Here is a 19,029-nt window from a genome sequence, read left to right on the forward strand (position 1 = left end):
CACCATTTTACATTTCCACCAGCAGTGTATGAGGGTTCTAGTTTCTCTACATGGTTGTGAACACATGTCTTCCTACTAATACTCATCCTGGAGGGTGTAAAGTAATATCTCAGTGTGGTTTTCATCTGCATTTCCCTGGTGACTAATGGTGTTGAGCATCTTTTCATGTCCTTTTGACCATTTCTGTATCTTTGGAGAAATGTCTGTTCAGATTCTTGCCCATTTTTTAATTGGGTTATTTGTCTTATTGAGTTGTAAGAGTTCTTTATATATTCTGGATACAATTTGCTCCTCAGATCCGCGATCTGCAAATATTTTCTCCCACTATGTAGATTGTTTTTCCATTTTCTTAATGGTGTCTTTTGGAGCATATGAGTTTTTAACTTTAATGAAACCCAGTTTATTTTTCTTTTGTCATCTGTGTTTTTCTAGTCTGTCATATCTAAGAAGGGTTTTAACTTACCCAAGGTCACAAAGAGTTATTACTGTATTTTTCCTAAGAGTTTTGTAATTTTAGCTCTTACATGTGAACCTATGATCCACTTGAAGTTAATTTTTATGTATGATGTGAATGTTGGGGGGTCCAGCTTTATTTTTTTGCATGTAGATAGCCCATTGTCCCAGTACCATCTGTTGAAAAAACTATTCTTTCTCCCATTGAATTGTCTTGGCAGCCTTGTCAGACATCAAGTGACCATAAATGTGAGGTTTATTTATGGACTCTCAGTTCTTCCATTGATCTATATGTCTGTCCTTATGCCAGTGCCACACCATCTGATTATTGTAGCTTTATAACAAGTTTTGAAATCAGGAAGTGTGATTTGGCCAACTTTGTTTTCTCTCTCAAGGTTGTTTGAGTTCTCTGAGTCCCTTGATTTCCATATGAATTTTAGGGTCATTTTGTCAATTTCAGCCAAAAAAAAAGCCAGCTGGGATTTTGATAATGATTAAGTTGAATTTGTAGAGCAGTTTGGGAAATATCACCATCTTAATCTGCCCAGTCCTCATAATTCTCTTCTGACATGTAGGAGAGAAGCATTGTAAAGAAAAAAGTTCTTTGCCCTCTTTTCACAAGTAAAGACCCTCCGAGCAGAATCTGATAAGTGGGTGAATGAAGGGAGAAACCTCAAAACTCCTGTTGGTCATCCACCAATCCCAGTCTCCCAACTCAGGAAGTTACCGACACTGAGCCTTAGAGAATCCATGCCCAGGGTTATCTGTCCAGAGGCTGGCAGTGGGCAGCTCCCCTACTGACAGGAATGTATATCTACTCCTTCTGACCTCTAAAGTACCCTTGGTAGTTAAGAGATAGTAAATCGGGGGAGGCATGTTTATTTCCTAAGTAGGTGAGCTTGTTTTGTTTTATGGCTGTTGGTTTCTTTTGTTTGCTTGTTTCAAAGTTCTTTAACCTTTATCAGGCAAAACAGTTTGAGAGTTAGCAAGGTAAAATTTGCAGGTTTCACTCAGGCAGTGCTTTCTCACCATCTGGAAACTGTAGGCTCCTGAAGAGGCCTAATGTGTGATGATTCTACTGGAAATCAGTTTATAAACATAATTACCGTGTCAGTTAATACTGGAACCAGTGGTTCATTTTTATGTTTGTTCAGTTCTTACCAAACAAATCTAGTTGTATGTACTGGCACTCTCATGTAATAAAGATCAGAGTAAATAATACACAGTTGTGAGGTCTGTCCTTTTGTCCTTTAGGGTTTTGTCTTTTGACTCTTTAAGACTCACACTCTTTTAAATGTTGTCTTTGGGAAAGGTTGGCCTCTTCTGTACTCAGAAGGCTTGGTTCTATTAAGAGCCTCTCTTTCTCCTCAGAAAGACAGGGTGCTTCTCATTGATGGAAACCTGGTTTTTATTCTGATGCCTTATGGCATGATTTCTCATGCCAGAAATGATCTTCCTCTCTTAAAGCAAAACATGGGGCTTCTAGTGTGCTTTCTTTCTTAAAGTCAGAGGGTCAGAGCAGTCCCTGGAGGAAAGCACAATCTCTGGCTGTTTGGGGAGTGAAGCTGAAGCCAGATCTGGTGACAGTGCTCAGTTCTCCCTGGGAGAAATCTCCTGGTGAGGGAAGACCAGACCTGACTCATTAGGACTGTCCAGTGATCATTCATGGAAATCATAGACAGTTTTCAACCTTAAAAATAGATCAATCAAAAGAAAATCACCTGCTTCTTCCAGTTGTTTAATATTAGGTTCAGTCTTTAATATCTCCAAATTTAGTTTTCCCACCCAGAAAGTGAAGTGATGGAAGTAACAGTACCTAACCCATGTGGTTTTGTATACGTAAAGCACCTAACGTAAAGCTTTACATCCAGTGTTAATGAGTATAAAAAATTTAAATGTAAGAGAGAAAATAGCAGTGCCCACAAGCACCAACTCATAAGAGAAACTTTATACTCAGAGAAAAGAAATGTATTTGGACAGTAATAATGAGTACTATCTAGTGAGCTTCCAGGCATTACTACTGATCTCCTGTGCTCCAGGCACTGTGTTAGTTTTACATACATCAGTTCTCATTGAATCTTCACAAAAATTGTACAAATATTTATCACATTTTGGAGTTGAGGCAAACTAAGCCTTAAGGAAACCACTTCCCTGGTGGCTCTGACGGTAAAGAATCTGTCTACAATGAGGGAGACCCAGGTTCAATCCCTGGATCAGCAAGATTCCCTGGAGAAGGAAATGGCAGCCCACTCCAGTATTCTTGCCTGGAAAATCCCATGGACAGAGAAGACTGGTGGGCTACAGTCCATGGGGTTACAAAGAGGCAGACATGACTGAAGCAACTTAGCGTTCAAGCATAAAGAAAGTGACCCCAAGGTCACAAAACTATTAAATAATGGTGCCATGATTATCACCGGGGCTGTGAGAATCCCCTCTTGTGCTTTAAGCACATTGTGTACTCGCGGGAGAAGAGGGGATGAAACTGAATGTGAAGGAAGGCTAGACCATGGAGAAGTAACAAGGGAAGGGTCGGGAGAAGAGGGGATGAAACTGAATGTGAAAGAAGGCTAGACCATGGAGAAGTAACAAGGAAAGGGTCTTTCGAGTGTAAAATCAGACTTAGGAAAAACATAAAAAAGGTTTTGGGGGGACGGTGGCACATATAGGGACAGGTCTGTGATGGTACCAGTTTGGCTAGAACAGGTGTTTTTGAAATGAACCTGAGACTCCTTGTGGTGTCAGATGAGCATGTGTGGCTATGCTTGACCCAGTGACAGCAGAAAGCACTGAGAGGTTTATGAGCAGGGAGGAGAAAAGATCCAAGTGATATTTTAGAAACAATAGTCTGGCAGTAGTGTGCAGATTGGATAGAGGGGGGGAAAGGTGAAACTGCATTTTAATGGAAGAAAATAGCAGAACTTGCTGACTGACTGGGAAGGAAGGTCAAGAGAGCTCAGGACGGTCAATGCCCAAAGAAACAAAGCCCTTTGGGCAAGTTTAGCACCAAAATAATTTTGTCAAAAGTTGGAAACTTTTGAGAACAGGCTATAAATGACTCCATAAACTTCCTTTACCCTCCCAAAGCGTAGGCTCCTCCAGGCACCAGTCTATTCTGATGGTCTCACCCTCTTGCCTCTTACTCCACCCAATTCTCCCCAACACCACCCCATCAGAAAGCCCTTTTTTGCTCTAAACACCGTCTCCTCCCTCCAGGAGCACTTCCTGGAGCCCTCCCTTTCCCTGAAACCTGACCCTCCCTCTAGGAGGCACCTCTCCCTCCGGGTTCCAGGGAGGCAGCGTTTTCTCTCTCACCTTCTGTGAGGGCCAGGCTGGGCTGGGGAGTGTGACAGGTGAAAACTTGCATGTCCTGCATTTTTTTGCCTACTGTTCTTTTGAGCCATTTTGTCTTTTTCTCATGTAAGTGCTCCTTCTGTGGTAAAGACATTGTCCCTTTGCTTGTCATATTTTTCTAGTTTTTCACTTGACTTAACTTTGTTTATGATGATTTTGAGGTATACAGTGTTCTATGGTTTGACTTTTGAGGTACTTTTTAAATTAGGTAATAGAAATACATTCTTCTTGTAAACAAAGCAGTTTGAAAAACCTAGTCTGCTTCAATCTCTGTCCCCAGAGCACTCTGTCTAGTGAGCACTCTGTCTAGTGCTCGCCCCCTCCTGCTGAAACCACTTGGGTTTTAAACTGTTTTTCTGGAATTTGTACGTACTTTATTCTTCTATGGTTTATTTTCTTTTGCATTTCTTTTTAGAGAAGCCTTCTTTATCCTTAGGTTACATATTCATCTATATTTTCTTTATATGTAATTCTTGAGGCCAATTGTAATATATTATAGTAAACAATATGAGATAATCAACCATTTTTCTTCAATAATTTGGAATTTAACATATGGTATAGAATGAAGCAGGGCTTCCCTGGTGGCTCAGACGGTAAATTTGCCTGCAATATAGGAGACCTGGGTTCAGTCCTTGGGTTGAGAAGATCTGCTGGAGAAGGAAATGGCAACCCACTCCAGTATTATTGCCTGGGAAATCCCATGGACAGAGGAACCTGGTGGGCTGCAGTCCGTGGGGTTGCAAAGAGTCACGACTGAGCATGCTCATAGTCTTAAATGTCTTAGAAACTACTACTAGTGTAATATACATATGGGTGTCTATTTTTAAAATTTTCAAATTCCATTTTGGAATAATTTTAGGCCACAAGAAGTTGTGAAAATAGAAAGTGAGTTCTCACGTACCTTTCATCCAGTGTCCCTCAATGATAACATCTTACATAGCTATACTACATTATCAAAACTGGGAAAGGGACATTGGTACAGTACCATTAACCACTGTTTTTCCTGGGTCACATACCTTCTAGGATTACCCTGAGAGTCCACTTGGTGAATAACCATGCCAAACAGTCGTGGAACTAGCTGCTTTTCAGCTATCTTATTTACAGTCAGACTCCACAGTGTGTATTAAAAGAAATGAGAAGTGGAGTAAAGAAACCGAGGATATCAAGGAAGCTAGTGGACATTCTGGTCAAAGCCAGCTCTACACAATTTCCTTTTTTTCCTTTCTCTGACAGACTTTTCTGTTGTTCCCCAAGTAGCCAACCAAGCGTTTCATAGAATAGCAGATTTCTTGTCCTGTTTGGTATGGATACATCTCTCTCCAGCTTTACCCTGTTTCCAGGCGAGGAGCCAGGAATCAGGTTTGTCAGAGCAGCAGAAGGAATCCATAACCTCTGCTGTTGTTACAAGGTGGAAGCAAACCCTGTTGCCCTCCCCTGTGGCTTCTGACTGAGACAAAGGAAAATAATGTGACAGGAGCGAATTGACAGCAGCCACCTCTGCCAGCAAACACTAATACAGCCGAGAATTTCAGGTTACCTTGGTTGAGTAAACTTAATGCTGCCCTGGACGTTGTTTCTCATGCAGATAATTTGGTCTTGGCACTTGTTTGAGGTCATATTGAAAGAAAATGAAAGTATTAGTTGCTTAGTCATGTATGATTCTTTGCAACCCCATGAACTGTAGCCCACCAGGCTTCTCTGTCCCTGGGATTCTCCAGGCCAGAATATTGGAGTGTGTTGCCATTCCCTTCTCCAGGGGATCTTCCCAACCCAGGGATGGAACCCAGGTCTCCCACACTGCAGGCAGATTCTTTACCATCTGAGCCACCAGGGAAGCCAAGCATATGCTTAATGTAAGGTGCCATTGATGTGATAATGATGCACTTCAGGTTCTTAAACTTAGGGGAAAAAAAGGAAACAAAAATGTCACTTTATGAAGACATCAAAGATATCTTTTTCTAAGAGAGAGGCCTTGTGTGGTAGGGAAAGATATATTACAGTGATGTAACAAATTAAGTTCTGGCTTTTTAGGGGGTTCAGATCTGAAATATGATTGTATCTAACTGGGATATAATCTTCAGAAGTTGTTAACTAACATGACTGGCATTTTTTCCTATCACAATGAAAACTTACCATGGATGTGCCCTGCCTGAAGAAATCACAGTAAACAGAAATTTGCTTTTAGAGATTTGCTAGTTAATCTCAAATTAGGGCTTTAAACATTTATTTCAGAAAATTTTCTCCATTTATGAGATAACTTATTTGGTACTTTTAAAACAATAAATTCCTGCAGAGCAATTTAAACCATGTAATTTACAAAAAGAAAAAACAAAACCCAAACAAAAACCACACTTCATTTTCACACAACTGTTCTAAACCGCTAACATTAAATTCATCTGCATAAAAAAGCAGGGGCACTCTCCCCTCTTCACTCCCTCTCTCCCATTTTTCTCTCCCCCTTCCTTCCCTCCCTCCCCCTCTCCTCTCTCTTTCCCTTCCCCTCTCCATATCTGTCTATATCTCTGTCTCTCTTCTCTCCCTCTTTTCTCTCTCAATCTCTCTCTCCTGTTATACGAAGGAATATCACAGGATCTTAAATATGGTACCTCATTCTAGTTAAATGTGTGCATTCGAATGACCAGCAGGCAGACATTTATTTTTACAAACTAGAAAATCTCTAAAAATAGTATGAAAATATAAAGGATACTCTTCTATTTATTTATAATAATAATAGTCCATTTAAAAATGATCCCTTTGTCCTCGGTCAAATTTCAACCTAATAGAGCTAATGATTTTTGTTTTCTCTGGCATAGTTTAGGAATGTGCCCCTGTTTTGATTTTGGTAGCATCTGTAAGAGACTACATTTTTGAAAGTTTATAATTCTAAACTGTTATTAAAATGGAAAAAAAGGATTATGTCTAGAAATTGATTACTTTTAGGAAGACTGGAAATGAGAACTAAGTGCTGAGTAAACAAGAACTGTACAGTAACTTTAAGATACCTGTTAATAGTGAAGTGAAAGTCGCTCAGACGGAATTCTCCAAGCCAGAATACTGGAGTGGGTAGCCTTTCCCTTCTCCAGGGTGTCTTCCCAACCTAGGGATTGAACCCAGGTCTCCTGCATTGCAGGTGGATTCTTTACCAGCTGAGCCACCAGGGAAGAATAAGTGTCATGAAAAAAAGTACTTTACAAAGTAGAATAAAAATAAAATACTAATTAAGAAATTAGTCCCTTTTTTGCCTTAATTCAAGCATTATCCTAAAAGAAAAATCCTTTCCAAGAAAACATACTCTATGAAAACTAATGTTGACTGTCCTTATACAGAGTACCCTAGACTTAATAATTTGGAAGCAAATTATTATTCATTCTACTTAACCCTATTACCCCATCCCCCCCCAAATTTTTTTTTTTGCTAATTACTTTTGGCACACTGGAAAGTTATTGATTGATGTGATGCAAAAGCCAGGATAGCCAAAGATTTCCCTGTTTTTTGCTGTCAACTCAATGAGTGGGAATACCTCTGCCTTCAGTAAGTCCATAAACCAAATTAGGGAAACAGTAACTAGTACACAAAACAGCTGCTAAAAGCTTGTGAGTATTCAGAATAAAAGGAATAATGAGGAGCAAGTACTAGAAAATCAGACAGAGGAAGACAAAAATAGACATTCAGGAGGGCCATTTGGCAAGCAGAGGCTCATTTTCAAATCTTGATTCTTTCAGAGATGTTGGATTATAGTGTCTGTCTTAGCCAGGAGATACAAACATGTGACGCGATTATTCTGCCCCTCTTTTTAAAGAAGCCCGCACACCTCTGCCTTTATGAAACCAGTGACACCAGAATTGACCGGGGCAGAAGCTGCTGCAAAGGTTAATCTGATCAAATTCAATAGATCCTCCTGGAATCCTCTCCATCCGCAGAAGTTACCATATTATTAGAGCAGTGAGGGAGCCAGGGCCAAGTCTTCACTACAGAGAAAAGCTTCCAGAGAAAGAAATTCAAGTGACCTAGGGTATGAAAAATTAGGCCTGTTCTTTGGTTAAGAATTAGGAAGTGATTCTTATTGAAGTTATTTGTGCTTTTGTTTTTAAGTAATATACAGATTAAAATGTTTTCAAATAGTGTAAAAGATTATACAGTGAAAACTAAAACTTTTGCAGTGTAAAAGCTGAACTGTGTTTTCTTTAAAAAAAAATCAGATAGAGGAATAATTTATGTATTAAAAGAAATAGCCTCTAGAAGATTTAAATGGGAGGAATAAGACAGTGACAGAAGAAATGAGGATTTCTGGCAGTTTGCAGTTTTGGTCAGAGAAGGAAGAGACTTCTGTAAAGGCTTCTGAATTTTTCATCATATTAGACCTTTCCCAATCCTACATTATAAAAACAATCCCCATATTTCCCTCTGTATTTTTCTCCTTCCTTGCTTTCTTTCTTTTTTAACTTTGATCTGTCTGAAGTACATTTTAATAGAAGGAGTGAGATAGAGATTTAATTTTTCTATATGACCACCCTTTTGTCCTAACACTATTCAATAGTCCCATCGTTTTTTGCTACTGATTTTAAATGTTTCCATTAATATGTTCAGTTCAGTTCAGTTGCTCGGTCATATCCGACTCTTTGTGACCCCATGGACTGCAGCATGCCAGGCTTCCCTGTCCATCACCAACTCGCAGAGTTTGCTCAAACTCATGTCCATCAAGTCGGTGATGCCATCCAACCATCTCACCCTTTGTCGTCCCCTCCTCCTGCCTTCAGTCTTTCCCAGCATCAGGGTCTTTTCAGATGAGTCAGCTCTTCACATCAGGTGGCCAAAGTACTAGAGTTTCAGCTTCAGCATCAGTCCTTCCAATGCATATTCTGAACTGATTTCCTTTAGGATGGACTGGTTGGATCTCCTTACAGTCCAAGGGACTCTCAAGAGTCTTCTCCAACACCACAGTTTAAAAGCATCAATTCTTTGGCGCTCAGCTTTCTTTATGTCCAACTCTCACATCCATACATGACTACTGGAAAAACCATAGCTTTGACTAGATGAACCTTTGTTGGCAAAGTAATGTCTCTGCTTTTTATTTATTTATTTTTTATTTATTTATTTTTTTAAATATGGAACGCTTCACGAATTTGTGTGTCATCCTTGCGCAGGGGCCATGCTAATCTTCTCTGTATCGTTCCAATTTTAGTATATGTGCTGCCGAAGTGAGCACATGTCTCTGCTTTTTAATATGCTGTCTAGATTTGTCATAGTTTTTCTTCCAAGGAGCAAGCATCTTTTAATTTCATGGCTGCAGTCACCATCTGCAGTGATTTTGGAGCCCCCAAAAATAAAGTCTGTCACTGTTTCCATTGTTTCCCCATCTATTTGCCATGAAGTGATGGGACCAGATACCATAATCTTAGTTTTCTGAATGTTGAGTTTTAAGCCAACTTTTTGACTCTCCTCTTTCACTTTTATCAAGAGGTTCTTTAGTTCTTCTTCACTTTCTGCCATAAGTGTGGTATCATCTGCATATCTTAGGTTATTGATATTTCTCCCAGCAGTCTTGATTCCAGCTTGTGCTTCACCCAGCCCAGCATTCCTCATGATGTACTCTGCATATAAGTTAAATAAACAGGGTGACAATATACAGCCTTGACGTACTCCTTTCCTGATTTGGAACCAGTCTGTTGTTCCATGTCCAGTTCTAATTGTTGCTTCTTGACCTGCATACAGATTTCTCAGGAGGCAGGTCAGGTGGTCTGGTATTCCCATCTCTTGAAGAATTTTCCCATCTCTTTAAAAATTCTCTTTAAGAATTTTAATATGTACTGAATTCCATATGATTTTTTTCTCTTCCATTGATCTGTCTAGTCATATTCAACACTATTTTAGTTGTTAAAGCTCTATAAGTTTTAATATCTGTAAGGATATATTTCTTGTTACTTTTTTCTTGTTACTCTTCAGGATTTTCCTGATGATTCTCATACTTTCCATATGAATTTTAAGATCAGTTTTCAGGTTTTTTTAAAAATCCTAGAGTTTACATTTATTTGGATTGCATTAAATTTACAGATGAATCTATGATATTAATTTTTTCCATCCAAAATTAGGATATGCTTTTCCATTTATTTAATATTGCTTTTGTGTCCCTCAGTAGCATTTAGAATTTTTTTCTGATAGAGCTTGAGCCAAGCAGCCTTACTTTTATTGTTTATTATTTACAGTAACTTTTCTTTTGATTCTTCTCAGTTTTCCAGATATATAACCATATCACTGGCACATAATGATTATTTTATTTTCTCTTTTCCAATTTTTATATTTCCTATTTCTTTCTCTTATAATTATGTTGTCTAGTACCTCCAGAATAAAATAATAGTGGCACTAGAAGATATCTCTGCCCTACTTCTGACTTTAAAGGGAATGTTTCTAGCGTTTACCCAGTAAGTGTGAATCATGGTTTGTTTTACATAAACACCTTTATTTCTCCTTGCTCAACATTTTTTTGGGGAGTGGGTAAAGTAGAAAAGGGTAGCTTTATTGCTTTGCCAGGCAAAGGGAGCCATAGTGGGCTGATACCCTCAAAGTAAGTACCCCTTACTTAACATTTCTTTCTTTTTTTTTTTTTTAAAGGGGAAGTCTTTAATTTGTAAATCTCTTATGTGAGTCGAGAATAAAAAAGAACCAACAACTTCTAAAAATGAAGTAGATAGTATTGGAATATTTAAAGCTTACTGAGTGGGACTTCTTTTTTTTTATTGGAGTATAGTTGATTTGCAACGTTGTATTAGTTTCTGCTGTACAGCAAAGTGTATATCAGTTATATATATTCTTATATCCACTTCTTTTTATTTTTTTATTTTGGGGTTTGTTTTTTTTTGGCCACACCACACAGCTTTTGGGATCTCAGTTCCCCAATCAGGGATTGAACCCACGCCACAGCCATGAAAGCCCGGAATCCTAACCACTAGGCAACCAGGGAACTCCCTCTCCACTCTTTTAGATTCTCTTCTCATGTAGGCCATTACAGAGTACTGAGTATAGAGTTCCCTGTGCTATACAATAGGTCCTTACCAGTTGTCTGTTTTATGTATAGTAGTGTGCGTGTGTGTCAGTCTGGGTCTCCCCATCTATCCCTCCACCCCACCTCTTTTCCCCCTTGTTCACCATAAAGTTGTTTTCTGCACCTGTGACTCTTTCTGTTTTGTAAGTAAGTACATTTATACTCCACGTTTCTTGACTCACTCTCTCACCTGAATCCGAAACATTTCTTTTCATCCATTGTTAAAAACTTGTATTTGTTCTTCCATTGCCTAATAGTCATCCTCAATTGCATCACCCAAAGACAGTAAAACTCAGGATGTGGATGAATGAGCGAAGTAAAGGAGACCTGAATTAATGGTTGAAAGAATTAAAAGCTCTGTTCTACCTGTGAATCAGTTTCCTGAGCAATCAGCTTCACCTAGAGTAGGAGCCAGTGACTGAAACTGGAATTGCCATTGGCTTGAGCAGTTTGGTGTTTCTAGAAGTGCTGAAGACTTAAGAGTTTTTCTGGGTCTTCTTAAAAATAAGTTGTTTGGAACTCTCATTAAGAAAAAAACATGGTAGTTTTAAAAATTATAATAGAAGAGTAGATTTTAATCTTTGAAGGATAGGAAAAGAAATTTATTCCCTGTCATGGAGAGACAGTGGGAATAGTGGAAGAATCTTAAGCTTCAGAGTCTGACCATCATTCCAAATCCGGGGCTGCTGCCTCTTGGCTGTGCAACTTTGGTTAGGATACTGAGCAGCTCTGCTTTATGGCCTTTTTCTTAGTCATCACATGATGAGGAACTGCCGTTCTTTGGGACAAGTTTTGCTCTACAGCATTTATGGCATTATATGAAAGTGGCATAAATAAATGTTTAAGCCACGAAGAGTGTTTCCTTCTCTCAGTAATGGAAGTAGAGACTAGTCACACTTGATATGTTTTAGAGAGATTTTCTTGAGATGATATGGGGACCATTGCTCTGCAGTTGGTACATCTGGGGCATTTATAGCCAGCCTTTGCCAATGATAATTACTGTGTCTTTGTTGCTCTGCTTCTCTGTCATGGTTGCCTCCACAAGGGTCCTCTGAGCTAAAGACTGGTTCCCATCTCCTTTTGTCAGCTTGTCTGGTGTGGCCTTGTGGTGATCATAACACTTGATTGGGTTCCCAAAAAGCAGCTTGACTCTCTTGATCTTTCTGGCTCCTCTCATGAGAGACCTCAAACAAGTATCCAGGCTAACCAGAGAGCACAGAGGTGCGTGTGCATGCAGGCCAGATTGCTTCAGTTCTCTCTGACTCTTTGCAACCCTATGGACCATAGCCTGGCAGGCTTCTCTGTCCATAGGGTTCTCTAGGTAAGAATACTAGAGAGGGTTGCCATGCCCTCCTCCAGAGGATCTTCCAGACCCAGGGATCGAACCTGCGTCTCTTATGTCCCTTGTATTGGCAGGCGGGTTCTTTACCACTAGTGCTGTCTGGGAAGCCCCTGGAGGTGCATGGGCCACAGTATATTCACTGTGCCTAGATAAGAATGGGGTACAGCAAGGGATTGGAAGGGATATGAAGCAGAAAGGAGACTAGAGAGATGCTGGGGCACAATGTAAAGAACTTTAAATGCCAAGCTAAGAAATTAGCAACAGTGAAAATCTTTTGAAAATTTTTGAAGAGGAAGTAATGATATGATCCAGCTTGTACTTTAGAAGTGTAACTCTAGTCATAGATTGTAAAGGCTAGACAAATGGTACTTCAAATTTATTGCACATAAGAATTGCTTTTTAAAACGAGCATCGCCCGGCCTCACCTGAAGAGATTCTGATTAAATAAGACTGAGATGAGGTCTTGGGAACAGCATTTTTAACAAGATCATCAAACCACACTCTAAGAAAACAATGTGGAGAAGGAAATGGCAACCCACTCCAGTACCTTTGCCTAGAAAATCCCATGGACGGAGGAGCCTGGTATGCTACAGTCCATGGGGTCGCAAAGAATCAGACACGACTGAGCGACTTCACTTTCATCATATTATCCAGTAATTCCACTCTTAGGTATAGAAAAAATGAAAAAGCATCCACACAACTTGTAAACAGATGTTTATAGTGGCATTATTTGTAACAGCTAGAAATCAAAACAAGTCAAATACCCATAAATAATAAACAAAATGTGGCATATCCAGACAATGGAATATTATTCAGCAATTAAAGAGAAACTGGGTACTGATACATGCCATGACGTGGATAAACTTCAAGTGAAAGAAGCCAGGCAGGAAAAGCCACATATTGTGTGATTTCATTTGTATGGAATGTCCAGAATTGTCAAATCTCTATATGGAGAAAGTAGATTAGTGGTTGCCTAGGGCTGGGGGATGTTGGGGAGAAGTGGGAGTGACTGCTAATGAATTTGGGATTTTGGGGAGGGAGATGATGAAAATGTTATAGAATTGATTTTGTGGTAATGGAGGTACTACTCTGTGACTATACTAAAAACCACTGAATTGTGCACTTTGTGTGAATTGTATGGGGTGAGAATTATTTATCAAGTTGTACAAATAAAACTTTATTTTTCTCCTTGAAAAAAAAGAAAAAAGAAAACAATGGACTACAGATTGAAGGAGAAAAATTAGTTGGCAGACTATTGTATCAATAATATACAGGAGAAAAAATCAGAACTAGCTTTAACAAGTACAGTAGAAGACAAAATCATTTTCTAATGACTTTTCTCAAAAAACATCACCTAATTTTTAATTTTAGTTAATACATATCACTGTAAAGTGAAAGTAAAAATGAAAGTGTTAGTTGACCAGTTGTGTTCAACTCTTTGAGATCCCATAGACTGTAGCCTGCCAGACTCTGTCCATGAAATTTTCCAGGCAAGAACACTGGAGTGGGTTGCCATTCCCTTCTCCAGGGGATCTTCCTGACCTAGGAATCAAACCCAGGTCTCCTGCATTGCAGGCAGATTTTTTTTACTGTCTGAGCCACTAGGGAAGCCCTATCAGTACAAAATGTGAGTCAAACAGAAAACCAGAAGGAGTTATTAATAAAAGTTAGGTTTCATTTCAAATGGAAAAACTAAGAGAGCCATCCCTGCCTTTATTTTTTTTTTTTTTTTCAGGTTAAGGTACTCAAACCCCTAAATACAATTTCTGCTATCTATCTAATATCTAGGATATGTGTATTTACAAATATAAAGTAGGTTTAAGTCTCACCTGTACTCTTAAACGGGCTTCCCAGGTAACACAGTGGTAAAGAATCCGCCTGCCAGTGAAGGAGACCCAAGAGACGTGGGGTCAATCCCTGGGTTAGGAAGATCCCTGGAGTAGGAAATGGCAACCCGCTCCAGTATTCTTGCCTGGAAAATTCCATGGACAGAGGAGCCTGGTGGGCTACAGTCCTTGGGGTTGCAAAGAGACTCAACTGAGCAACTAAGTACACATACGTACGTTTAAACAGATGAAGGTGGGAAAAGAAATACTGATTAATATATGAGCAACAAAAAGGACAGCAAGAGATTTTCTAGGAATTATAAGGTTTTGAGTGAATAAACCAAAGTCAAACATTAATTCATATAGCTAAACTTACAATTTTTCCCTTGTTGAAGATTATACAGCATTTAAGATAATGTGTTTTTATTAGAGAATGTGAAATGGCTCAGAAGAAGCTGCTTCCTTTTTTTTTTCTTTTTCCAATCCTGAATAATTATGATATATTAATGTCATACTTTTGTATTAAGTTTGTGTGTGTGCTCAGTCTTGTCCGACTCTGCAGTGCCCATGGACTGTGGCCCACCAGGCTCCTTTGTCCATGCAATTTTCCAGATAAGAATACTGGAGCAGGTTATCATTTCCTACTCCAGGGGTTCTTCCCGACCCAGAGATTGAACCCACATCTCTCGTGTCTCCTGCACTGGCATGCAGATTCTTTATCATGGTGCCTCCTGGAAAGCCCTGTATCAAGTTTATCAGTTTATAAACCATTTTTGTAGGTATTTCATATAATCCTGCAGTAATCTTAAGGCTTAAAGTATTATCAGTAGTTGACAAACTAAAACTTGGGCAGGATGAATGACTTAATCTAAGATCACACAACTATTATATGATAGAAATTGGACTCTCATCCAGGTGTTCTGCTCCAAACCAATTTGGTTTTCCTCTGTCTCAGCTTTTCCTTGTTACTGTCTACTAATATACCCTGTGGTGTCTATCTTCCCCTCTACAATCCAAATGAATCCCTGAGATTTACAGGTGAACATCTTAAAATTTTTTTTTAATATTTATTTACTTTTATTATTCATTTGGCTGAACCAAGTCTTAGTTGAGGCATGCAAACTCTTAGTTGCAGCATGTGGGATCTAGTTCCTTGACCAGGGATGGAACACAGGCCCTCTTCATTGAGACAGGTGAGGCTCAGCCACTGGACCACCAAGGAAGTCCCATCTTAAATATTTTTAAACAAATTGCTTAGTGTTGAAATATTTTCATGTAGATAGATAATTTAGGTATCAGAGCACAGTTATTTGATAATAAAACCAACTGAACTCATATAAATAAATAATTTGATTTAAAAATAAATGGGAAAAAAAGACAAATCTCCATTGCAGAGTTCCAGATAATTCATCTAGTTATTCTTCCCACTGGGACGTGGAGTATAACTCCCTACTCCTTAATTCATGCTGCATACAGTGACTTCCTTCTAAGAGTACAATAGGGAAAGAAGGGGAAATGACTGTGTACAATGGAGAAGGCTGACAAGTACTGCCTCAGCCAGACGATTGAGGTCAACATCAACAGTGATAAGTCATGTTGATATTATGTACCCTTGACATGATATGATGGAAATGGCCCTTTACCTCAGTGGTCTTCCTCCTCAAAACCCATAACTCCAATCTAATCAAAAGAAAAAACATCAGCCAAACCCTAGTTTTTGGACATCCAGGAAATATCTGACCAGTGCTCCTCAACACTGTCAAGGTCACCAAAAACAAAGAAGGTCTGAGAAATTCTCACAGCCAAGAAGAGCTTCAGGGGACGTCCCTGGTGGTCCAGTGGTTAAGACTTAGTGTTCCCAATGCAGGGGACACCAGTTCAGTCCCTGGATGGGGAACTAAGATCCTGCATGCTACATAGTGGCACAACCAAAATAAATAAATAAAAATAATTGTTTAAAAAAAAAGAACTTCAGGAGACATGACAACTAAATGTAACGTGGATTCCTGAATGGGATCCTGGGACAGGAAAAGGACATTACAGTAAAACTAAGGAAATTTGAACAAACTATGAAGTAAAGTGAAAGTCACTCAGTCGTGTCTGACTCTGCGACCCCATGGACTATACAGTCTGTGGAATTCTTCAGGCCAGAATACTGGAGTGGGTAGCCTTTCCCTTCTCCAGGGAATCTTCCCAACCCAGGGATCGAACCCAGGACTTTAATTAATGATAAGGTATCAGTGTTGGTTCATAAGTTGCGGCAAACATAAGATGTTTATAAAAAGGGAAACTGGTGTTGGGTATATGAGAACTCTACTATCTTACAGCTTTTCTGTAAATCTAAAACTATTCTAAAATTAAAAGTTTATTTTTTTAAAAAAAAGGGCTAGAATAGAATAACGCTTGATAAACCAATTCCCTTCTTGGTTTATTGCTGTGAATAGAAATCTTATGTATCTTCCATCCTTAGATTGATATCAGGGTTGCAGTTAATATCATTAGAGAATTATCTCAGTATCATTGCAGATTATCCAGCTTGAGTATGAATTATCTTGAAGGAAGTGAATAAATAAATTTTTTGGTTTTAAGTAAAGAAAACCCACAAAATTATCAGAATAATGCCTAAATATATGGTGACCCTGAGTATAAGGCAATTTCTTATCTTTCCAATGAAAAACTGTTTTAAAAAGGAATGTGGATAAAATATTTTTACATACGTATTTAAGATCATTATTTTAATAAAATAATATGAATTTAGATCTATTATTTCCCTCTACCTGTCACTTTTTTCTTTTTCTTTTTAGTTCTACCAGTTTATTGCTACCAACTCATCTTCCTCCACCCTGATGTACACATGGTCAGTCATGTAACCCCATGGACTGCAACCCACCAGGCTCCTCTGTCCATGGACTTTTCAAGGCAAGAATACTGGAGTGGGTCACCTGTCACCTTTTATGAGACAACATTGCCTGGATTTTTTCACATGTGACTTTGATGTCAGTCTTCAGCACACAGTAGGTTGTCAGTAAACATTTATTAAATGAATGATAGTTTGAAGTCAGATATATGGGGAGCCCTGCATCAGTCTGGGGGGATCCATTGAAGGTTTTTGACCAAGAGAGCAACACACGAAGGTGGAGTGGTATTTAGCCTTTTTTTCAGGGGAGATGGAGGTACCACAAATCCTCTGCTTCTGGGAAGCCAGCTGTGGCCAGGTGTTAGCCTTAGGGCAAAGAAACCCTGACCCAGGAGTCAGGCACACCTGGTTTTAGAAACTGCTGGAAACTGAGTGGTCCCAGGTGTCTTTGAGGAGGTGGCACTGAAGCCAGGACCTGAGGGTGTGAAGAGTCAGGACAGAAGCAGGCAGAAAGAGACTCTGTCAGAGACGTAGAAGGAGCCCACTATGAGCAGAACGTAGCAACTGGGGGACCCTGGAAACCAGACAAAGGACTTCTTTAATTTTAAGTGCAAAGGAAAAAATGGGGATTGACATCTGATTTACAGTTCTAAAAAACCTCTTCCATCTGTGAGGATGGGCTGGAGGAAGAGGCAGGAATGGAAACAGAACTTCCCTGCTGGGCCGGTGGTTAAGAATCTGCCTGCCAGTTCAGGGGACACAGGTTCGATCCCTGGTCTGGGAAGTTTCCACATGTTCTGGGGCAACTAAGCCAATGTGCCACAGCTGCTGAAGCCCTTGCACCTAGAGCCTGTGCTCTGCAACAAAAGAAACCACAGCAATGAAAAGCCCGAGCACCACAATGAAGAGTAGTCCCCATTCACCACAAGTAAAGAAAGCCCACACAAAGCAGTGAACTCTGTGTGGCAAAAATAAATAAATTTTAAAAAAGGAGACTGGAAGCACGGAGGCCAGGTTGGAAATGATAAGCAATAATAATGATAATAACTTAACACATGGCTAACTAAATGCCCAGGCACTTTTTAAGCACTTGTGAACCAACTCATTTAAGTGTACCTCCCAGTAAGCACCTCTTTCATTCTCAAAAATACCACAGTTGTTTGTTGTTGTTTTTTTAAATATAGTTGCTGGACAATATTAGATAAGTTACAGATGTACAATATACAGTGATTCACAATTTTTAAAGGTTATACTCCATTTATGAAAGTGTTCGTTGTTGACTCATGTCCAACTCTTTGCAACCAACCCCATGGACTGTAGCCCATCAGGCTCCTCTGTCCGTGGGATTCTCCAGGCAAGAATACTGAAGTGGTAGCCATTCCCTACTCCAGGGGACCTTCCTGACCAGGTCTTCTGCATTGCAGGCAGATTATTTACCATCTGAGCCACCAGGGAAGCTACCTATACTCCATTTATAGTTACTATAAAATATGGCTGTATTCCCCATGTTGTTCAATATATCCTTGTAGCTTATTTTATAGCTAATAGTTTGTACTTCCTCTTCACGTACTCCTACATTGCCCCTCAACATACCCTCTCCCCACTGGTAACCACGGTTTGGATAATAAATTCCAGAGAACTATGAATCAGCCAATTAACACTGTCAGAGGGGCTTAATGGTTGGATTGCTGTTTCCTTCTCCATCCATCAATTTCAAACCATTCTGTGAAAGCCATTAACCAAAATGCTCTATAGTGCAATATTAAAGTAGAAAAAACTGGAGTCTGATCTCTCAACTTGCTGAACCTCTTCCTTTCTGTTCCCTTCTGTCCTCACCCTGTCTCTTGGTTCTGAGTTTATATGGGCATTTCTGTCTCTTTTTCTCAGTGACTTTTTTTCTTTAACTCTCTCCCTCAAGTCCCTTTTCCTGTTCTTATGTGCTCTGTGTTTCTTTCCTCTTTCCCCTCTTTGCCTTCCTCATTCCCTCTCTACTCCCTTGCCTTCCCCTAATGTCCCTCATTTTTCCCTCCCTTAAGTGGCCAGTGAGATACTGCCATGTCCAGTGAATCTGTTCTGTTCAGTATTTTAATGTTGTTAATATAATGTATATTATATATACAGTATAATAATGAATGTTCATCTTATTCAGTAATTAATCAAA

At 39.4% G+C, this 19,029-nt stretch overlaps 1 protein-coding gene and 1 non-coding gene across 2 annotated transcripts in view; one reads left to right on the forward strand and one right to left on the reverse strand.

The window, feature by feature from the left end:
• Window positions 1-19,029, forward strand: part of PDE6D (phosphodiesterase 6D) — a 59,856-nt gene that overhangs the window by 29,276 nt on the left and 11,551 nt on the right. The gene's annotated exons all lie outside the window — the stretch shown is intronic.
• Window positions 8,904-9,010, reverse strand: LOC133061105 (U6 spliceosomal RNA). The gene has a single exon (XR_009693935.1). It is a non-coding gene; the product is annotated as a U6 spliceosomal RNA (small nuclear RNA).

The sequence above is a fragment of the Dama dama genome, chromosome 8 (assembly GCF_033118175.1).
Source record: "Dama dama isolate Ldn47 chromosome 8, ASM3311817v1, whole genome shotgun sequence".
NCBI lineage: Eukaryota > Metazoa > Chordata > Mammalia > Artiodactyla > Cervidae > Dama > Dama dama.